At 41.6% G+C, this 8,057-nt stretch overlaps 1 pseudogene; it reads right to left on the bottom strand.

Annotated features, from left to right (window-relative positions):
• Positions 1-2,372: 2,372 nt before the first annotated feature.
• Positions 2,373-8,057, bottom strand: part of LOC110287419 — an 11,698-nt pseudogene continuing 6,013 nt past the window's right edge.

Raw genomic sequence — 8,057 nt, 5'->3', positions numbered from 1 at the left:
CTGCAAATAACCCCAGTAAACCTCATTGGTTCACCACATTAGACATTCATGGTATCCATACTTTGGCCCTCCCTGCAGATGTGTATTTTGTCTCTCCGGGGAAAGTTTTATCACACAACAAATACACATTTCAAAGTCCCCACAAGGAACATGATCAAAGAATATTGAGTGAATGAGTACATCTCAGGGAAAACCTTAGGGTGCAATTTGTTCTCACTCAATTTTACTAGCTGAATATATGTGCCACTTGAAGCTGAAGAGAGTGTGATCACTGTTCATGACATGATAGCTTCTTATCAACCCGATGCAATTATGCTGTGGCATAACTTGAAGGATATTGTCTTGTTATTGACTAGGCATACCCATGTATAATCCATGTTGCTCCCCACCACAATGTGACTTCAGTTATATGAGGCATGTAAGCACTAGACCAGCACTAGTATAGCAAATAATATCCTATTTCCCAAGAAGGAAATACAATACTTTGGTTTCTTCCATCATGATCTTTTTTGAGCAAGCATTCAAACGATCGATTAATTGACATATGAAGATGGCACCAATTTAAGAGTCTTCAGACATTCCAGGTTTATGAACTAGTGATCATATTGACCTCTCATTTGGTAGCTAACTGAATGTGGGCTGCAAACTTAGTTTGACTTTCCTGGAGTGCTCATTAACTGTGCTGGAGAAACCTGCCCCAATAAAAGTAGAGGTACAAAGAGGAAACAATTATAAATTTGTTATAGTAGTAAATAACTCAAAACTAGCACAACTGAGACTGGGAATGAAGCTCAGTTGGTAGGATGTTTTTATTTAAATATTATTGAACTTCATGTACAAAATCATTTGATTTCAAGTAATCATTTAATGTAAAATCAAATGTTTCTTTTAAACTCATTTTTAAAAATATCTAGTGCACCATTCAAATGCTTTATCATCTTACATGATTTCTTCAAAATCTGTTCACAAGGGTACATAGAAAAGCTTTTTTACATATATAAATAGAAGCAAAGGGCATTTTCAGTTTTTATTAAAAGATGGCATAACAAGTTTACTCAACAGAAGTAATTTCATTATTATTCAAGGGAGGGAAATCACCATATTTTGTACATATAATGCTAGCCTTCTCTCTCTTTTTTAACATTTCTGATAGCTTAATAAACAAGCACTTCCCCACACTTCACATCATGGGCTGTATTGTTCCAAACCATAATTTAATAACGTAGCAACTAACTTGTATGCTAGAAATGACAAACCTCAGGTCCCATATTTACTATCAAGCAAGCAGAGAGGGAATACAGACATATATATATATATATATATATATATATATATATATATATATATATATATATTACATTTTATTGGATATTTTCTTTATTTACATTTCAGATGTTATACCCTTTCCTAGTTTTCCCTCCAGAAACCCCTTATCCTATCCTCCATTTCTCTGCTCACCAACCCACCTACTCCTGCTTATCTGTCCTGGCATTCCCTCCCTCAGTGTCCCCTACACTGGGGTATTGGGCCTTCAAAGGAGCAAGGGAATGCGCATCTTAAAGAAACCTTCACAGAAATCACAAAATTCAAAGTTTGTATATTTCTTTTCTTTTTACAAACAACACAGAACAAAAAATCAGAAATAATTTCAGTAGAAGACTTTTTCTACTGTTGAAGCAAGTTTAAAAAATAAAAACAATGAAATAGACACTTTGAAAGCTCCTGTTGGGGTTGGTTTTAAATGGTAAATTTAGCAGTACTCCAGGCCTTGATAATCCTGGGATCCTTCCAAGATGATCATTCCTTCCATACTAATGGCTTAGGATTTCAAAGCCTGTGTCTGGAAGGCTGTCTTGCCTACATGTCTCAGGGCTGGAAACAAAGTCTGGGGAACCTAAACTCTAAGGTATCTTCCCTGAAAAACATGTGAAAGCACCAAACTGCTTCCCAAGCATCCCTAACAGGTCAAAAAGTTGGGACTGCCTGGCCACAGCTAAGAAAAAGAAATCGAACTTATAGATGTTTATAAGGTGACAGTTTAGGAAAAAAATACAAGCTATTATAAACCTAGAGTGAGTTTTTGTGCCCTAAAAGGCTCTTTCTCCTTAAATATCTTCTACTTACCCTCCTTAAAACTCAACCACAGCAAACAAAAGTTTCCCAGCTCTCTGCTTTCCAGGGCCAATTTAGGTTTCCAAGAAAACATCTGAATGAACACCAAATGAAGGTATAATATCTCCATGCTGCAGTTCTCTACCAAGGGCAGGGGGTCTATATATCTTGGACCCCAATCCAGCCCTGAGACACCTCATTACCAAAATCTTTCTAAACATAAAATTAAACAACTGACCAGGCTGATTTTCATATACCCTCTAACTATCCCATTGGCTTTTCTTGCGTTTTGGTGACTTTGGAATAGCAAAACCACCAGGTATCTTATCTGTCTTGTTGTCCACTTTGCCCATCCTGTTGCTATCTGCCTTGGAGTCTATCTTGTTTTCATGATTAAAACCTTCTTTCTTGCTTTCCACATTCCTGCCATCATTTGCACCCTGGCTCTCTCCATGTCTGCCAAAATTTCCTACGTGCCTGGTCTCTCCATGTTGGTGGCCATCAATATGACAGCTGCTGCTTTCTGGATTGCTGAGGATAGCCTACCATGACAGGGAATGCCCGCAGCAGGCCTGGATGGAGACATCTTAGAAGCCCACAGCAGCTCCTGTAGGAAAGAATGGTGATGGCATCTGGGACCCTAAGAAGCAGGAGACACATTTCTCCAGGGGACCTGCCATCTGAAATAAGGGACTGCCTGCAGTCGGCCAGGATGGAGACATCTCAGTAGCCTGCAGCAGCCCTACAAACAACAGTTGTTCCCATTTTTCCTAACCTTAGTCCTGGACAACAGCTGTATAGATTTCATTTGTGTGTGACTGGTTTTAAGTTGGCCTTGGTGTGCGTAATTATTCTATTATATCTGACTTTCTTACTTCTTTCTCCTTCTGCTCTGGTGAATTCCATAAAACTAGATGTTCCCTGATGTAATGATTCTGAAACAATTAAAAAGTGAGGCATGGGGCACAGCACAGCACAGTCCTAATGGCCCAGGTGCATGCTGTGTGTTGGAAACATCTTGGAAACAATGTAATAACTGCACAATGGTAGTTCCAGACAAATGTTTGACTTGCAAAGAAAGTTTGAAGAAATTATTAAAAAATTAATTAGAGCCAACATTGGAACCCCAAGAAAGGTAAAAAACAAAAAACTAACAAACAAACAAAAACTATTGAAGTTATGAAAAAAGTTTTGCACAACATTTAAGAGTGATTCCAAGATAAGCAAGTATAGAATATATAAAACTAAGTCAAAACACTGATACTCTTAGGAGAGTCATTGTATACAATGTGCAGAAGTGGAACTACTGAGTTAAGGGTTAACTTGATTCTTTCTGGCCACTGCCTGGCAGCTTTGCCCAGGTCATTTATCATTAGAGCTTCACGGGAAAATGCATGTAGCTGACCTCGAAGCTCTGAGCTCTGAAGTCAAAAGTTAAAAGTTTAAATAATGATAAGTTTGCAATTACTATTACTTTGACTATAGGCCTGAGAATAGGGAAAGCTTGAAACTTTGAGGAACAATTGTAATTCTTGATTCTTTGTGGGATGTGGTTATTCTTTTGAATTTGATTTGGCAATGATTATATAATGTCTTTCTTTTCTACCTGCTTTTGGAATATCAATAAAAGACTGGGGCAAAAGAAAGTTGAGAGATCATGTGAGGTGAATGTGGAGAGCATGAGAAAAGCATGTGAAGAGTGAGTGAGGAGAGAATGTGTGGTGTGTATGGAGAGTGTGTGTGTGAATGAAAGGAGAGTGCATGTGGTGTATGTGAGATGTGTGTGAGAGATGTGTGTGAAGAGCATGTGTGAGAGTGAAAGGGGAACACACCGAGGTATGTATGAGTGTGGGAAGTTCAAGAAAAGAAAATGTAAAGTGCACAGGAGAAAAGCAGAGTGCACAGGAGAATGTAAAGTGTGTGCAGCCTCAAGCTGTGAGTGAACTGGCAAGAGAGAAGAGAGAAACTTTAAGCCTTGAAAACTTGCCTGTCAGTTGGTACCCAAAAGTAGTCTGTATATATTTATTATGTGTCTTCCAATTATGCCTGCTTCCAGTTGAGAACTCCGATCCTGTGTCAAGGCTGGACCCCAACATCTCCATGGCAGCCACCATCTCCATGGCTATGATGACTATTACCCTGGTTCTCAGTCTCTCTCTCTCTCTCTCTCTCTCTCTCTCTCTCTCTCTCTCTCTCTCTCCCCATTGACACCCACAATCCCTTACTCCCTGAAGAGCTGTGTTGTTGACTCCTTGGGCTCCAATAGAAGGGTAGGTCACTGGGAGCACTACTGATATTCCCAGAATTGTTGAAGCCTGGGATGTTCTTGGTAGAACTGGTGATGAGGTTGTCAGAACTATTATGGCCCTGCTATGGCGAAATAGTTGGAACAGACTTGAAGCTTCCTGCACTAGTCCATCCACTTGCCCCAGCAATAGAGGTTCAAACTTCCTGACTATTTAAACTGGCTGCAACAAAGTGACTCTTGTACTGGACTGAAAAGCTGCTTTCATTGCTGTCAGCGTATCTCCCACAGCTCCTGTGGAGAGTTTGTAGGCTTCATCATTGCTTATTACATTGTTATTACTTCCTCAGTCAGAATTCTCAGAGCCTCTATAGCCCAAGACTCCTCCACCAATCTTCAACTTTTTGCCTTTCCCTCCTTTAAAGTGAGATTTCTGAAACCAGGCATTCTGCATTGCGAGATCTAAGAGTTCCTTAGAAGCATGTTGGTTGGCTCCTTACAGGTTCTGTACAAGGTCACCAGCAAAATTGCTGTCCTTTGGGGTCAGTAAGATATAAATAACACCCTTCTCATCACCTCTTCCTGTTCAGCCAATCCTATGGATATGGGTGTCTCATGCCACATCATAGTTAATGACTGTCTTAATTGAAGGAATCTCTAGACCACGGGCTGCAACATCAGTGGCCACTAGGATGGGGATGTCCTTTTTCTTAAAATCTAAAATGACCTTGTTTCTTTCACTCTGATTCATGTCCCCATGGAACAGACCAAGATAATGACCTTCCTGCTTAAGGTTATTGGCTAGTTCTTCATCATTGGATTTCTTAGTAACAAACAAGAGGACACTCCCTTAAGAAGTAAATTCTACCAGATGCCAAGTAAGCCAGTTCCATTTACTCGGTCCAGAATGGAGTATCTCCACAATATGTGTCACATCTTCACTTGCCTCTCTATAGTCTCCCTGTACCACTCTAATAGGGTCAATCAAGATGTGTTTGGCCAACTTCTCAAACTTTTTTCAAAAAATTGCACTGAATAAGAGACTTTGATTATCAAGGTGAACATGACTTGCTATGGACTGAACCTGATACTCAAACCCCATGTCAAACATTTGATCAGCTTCATACAAACACAAGATAAGAGACTCTTTGAAGATTAGTAGCTGTTTTCTTCACATGATCAACCAGTCGACCTGGGGTACACACAACAATCCCTGCTCCTTCCTGGAGGACCTTGGCCTGCACCCACATGCTCACTCCACCATATACTGCCACTGATTGAAGATTACATGCTCTGCCAAAGAGCTTACATTCTGTCTGGATCTGTTGACAAAACTTCCTAGTAGGACACACAATCATCACAATTGATTCATCACTGGGTTCTGATTCCTTCTGATCCATTATATAAATCAACATGGGCCAAATAAAGGCTGCAGTTTTCCCACTGCCTATTTTAGCAATACCAATCATGTCTCTACCACTTAGTGATACAGGCACACCCTGACACTGTATTGGATTTGGCTGTGTGTACTCAGGTTTCCTAATCTGGTGCATAAGATGTTCATCAAACCCAAAATGAGCAAAACTACTTCCTGGTCTAGGAGGTGCAGCACCAGAGACCTGAAGATTGGGTTTATGCCACAGGTCTATTAACTGCTATGTTTGGTAATCTCCTCATGTTCATTTGTAAACATTTTTTTTTCATATGGTGGATGGTCAATGTCCATATATGATCAATGAGAGGAAAGGGATCAATAATTTTTTGTAAGGTGCAATTGTATTTCCATCACTGTCATATTCCAGATTATCCCCCTCTTCCTCCTGAACCACCTCAGCATTTGAGTTTTCTGCCATATACTAAAAATAAGCTTCTTGGTCATCTTCCTCTTCTTCTTCTTCTTTTTTTTCTTTTTTTTTAATTAGGTATTTTCCTCACTTACATTTCCAATGCTATCCCAAAAGTCCCCCATACCTTCCCCTACACTCCCCTACCCATCCACTCCCACTTTTTGACCCTGGCATTCCCCTATACAGGGGCATAAAAAGGTTGCAAGTCGGCTGGGGCACAAGTCCTTTCCGGTCCACTCGAGTATCGGGGTGCCTTGCCAGAGGAGTCTCCGGACACCCGCAAGGACCTGCACAGGATTCTCCATGGGATCCTAAGACCTTTGGTGAGTTTCCACTCACAGCGTCTGCTCCAATCCAACTGAGCAGGACCTGAGACTGCATTAACTAGGGAAGCAGGCAACCCGGCGTGAGGTGGGGCACAAGTCCCTTCTGGTCCACTTGAGCACTCGGATGCCTTGCCAGTGGAGTCTCCGGACACCCGCAAGGACCCGCACAGGCCTCCCCACAGGATCCTAAGACCTCTGGTGAGTGGAACACAGCGTCTGCTCCAATCCAATTGAGCAGGACCTGAGATTGCATTAACTAGGGAAGCGGGCAACCCGGCGTGAGGTGGGGCACAAGTCCCTTCCGGTCCACTTGAGCACTTGGATGCCTTGCCAGTGGAGTCTCCGGACACCCGCAAGGACCCGCACAGGACTCCCCACGGGATCCTAAGACCTCTGGTGAGTGGAACACATTGTCTACTCCAATCTAATCACGCTGAACCTGAGACTGCAATAACTAGGGAAGCAGGCAACCCGGCGTGAGGTGGGGCACAAGTCCCTTCCGGTCCACTTGAGCACCAGGGTACCTTGCCAGTGGAGTCTCCGGACACCCTCAAGGACCCACACAGGATTCCCCGCGGGATCCTAAGGCTTCTGGTGATTGGAAAACAACTTCTGCCAGGAGGCAGGTTCAAATACCAGATATTTGGGCACCTTCCCTGCAAGAATAGAGCTTGCCTGCAGAGAATACTCTGAACACTGAAACTAAGGAGAGAGCCAGCCTCACAGATCTGCTGATAGAGGATAACAGAGTCTCCTGAGGAACAAGCTCTAATCAGAGACAACTATAACAGCTAGCTTCAGAGATTACCGATGGCAAAAGGCAAACATAAGAATCCTACTAACAGAAATCAAGACCACTCACCATCATAAAAACGCAGCACTCCCACCCCACCAAGTCCTGGGCACCCCAACACAGCCGAAAATCTAGACCCAGATTTAAAAGCATATCTCATGATGATGGTAGAGGACATCAAGAAGGACTTTCTTAACTCACTTAAAGAAATAGAGGAGAGCACTGCTAAAGAGTTACAGGTCCTTAAAGAAAAACAGGAAAACACAAACAAATTGGTAGAAGTCCTTAAAGAAAAACAGGAAAACGCAACCAAACTGGTAGAAGTCCTTAAAGAAAAACAGGAAAACACATCCAAACACGTGATGGAAATGAACAAAACCATACTAGACCTAAAAAGGGAAGTAGACACAATAAAGAAAACACAAAGTGAGGCAAAGCTGGAGATAGAAACCCCAGGAAAGAAATCTGGAACCATAGATGCAAGCATCAGCAATAGAATACAAGAGATGGAAGAGAAAATCTCAGGTGCAGAAGATTTCATAGAGAACATCGGCACAACAATCAAAGAAAGTACAAAATGCAAAAGGATCCTAACTCAAAACATCCAGGAAATACAGGACACAATGAGAAGACCAAACTACGGATAATAGGAGTTGATGAGAATGAAGATTTTCAACTTAAAGGGCCAGCAAATATCTTCAACAAAATAATAGAAGAAAATTTCCCAATCCTAA

This window comes from Mus caroli, chromosome X, assembly GCF_900094665.2.
Source record: "Mus caroli chromosome X, CAROLI_EIJ_v1.1, whole genome shotgun sequence".
Lineage (NCBI taxonomy): Eukaryota > Metazoa > Chordata > Mammalia > Rodentia > Muridae > Mus > Mus caroli.
This window is presented reverse-complemented; position numbering and strand designations above follow the sequence as displayed.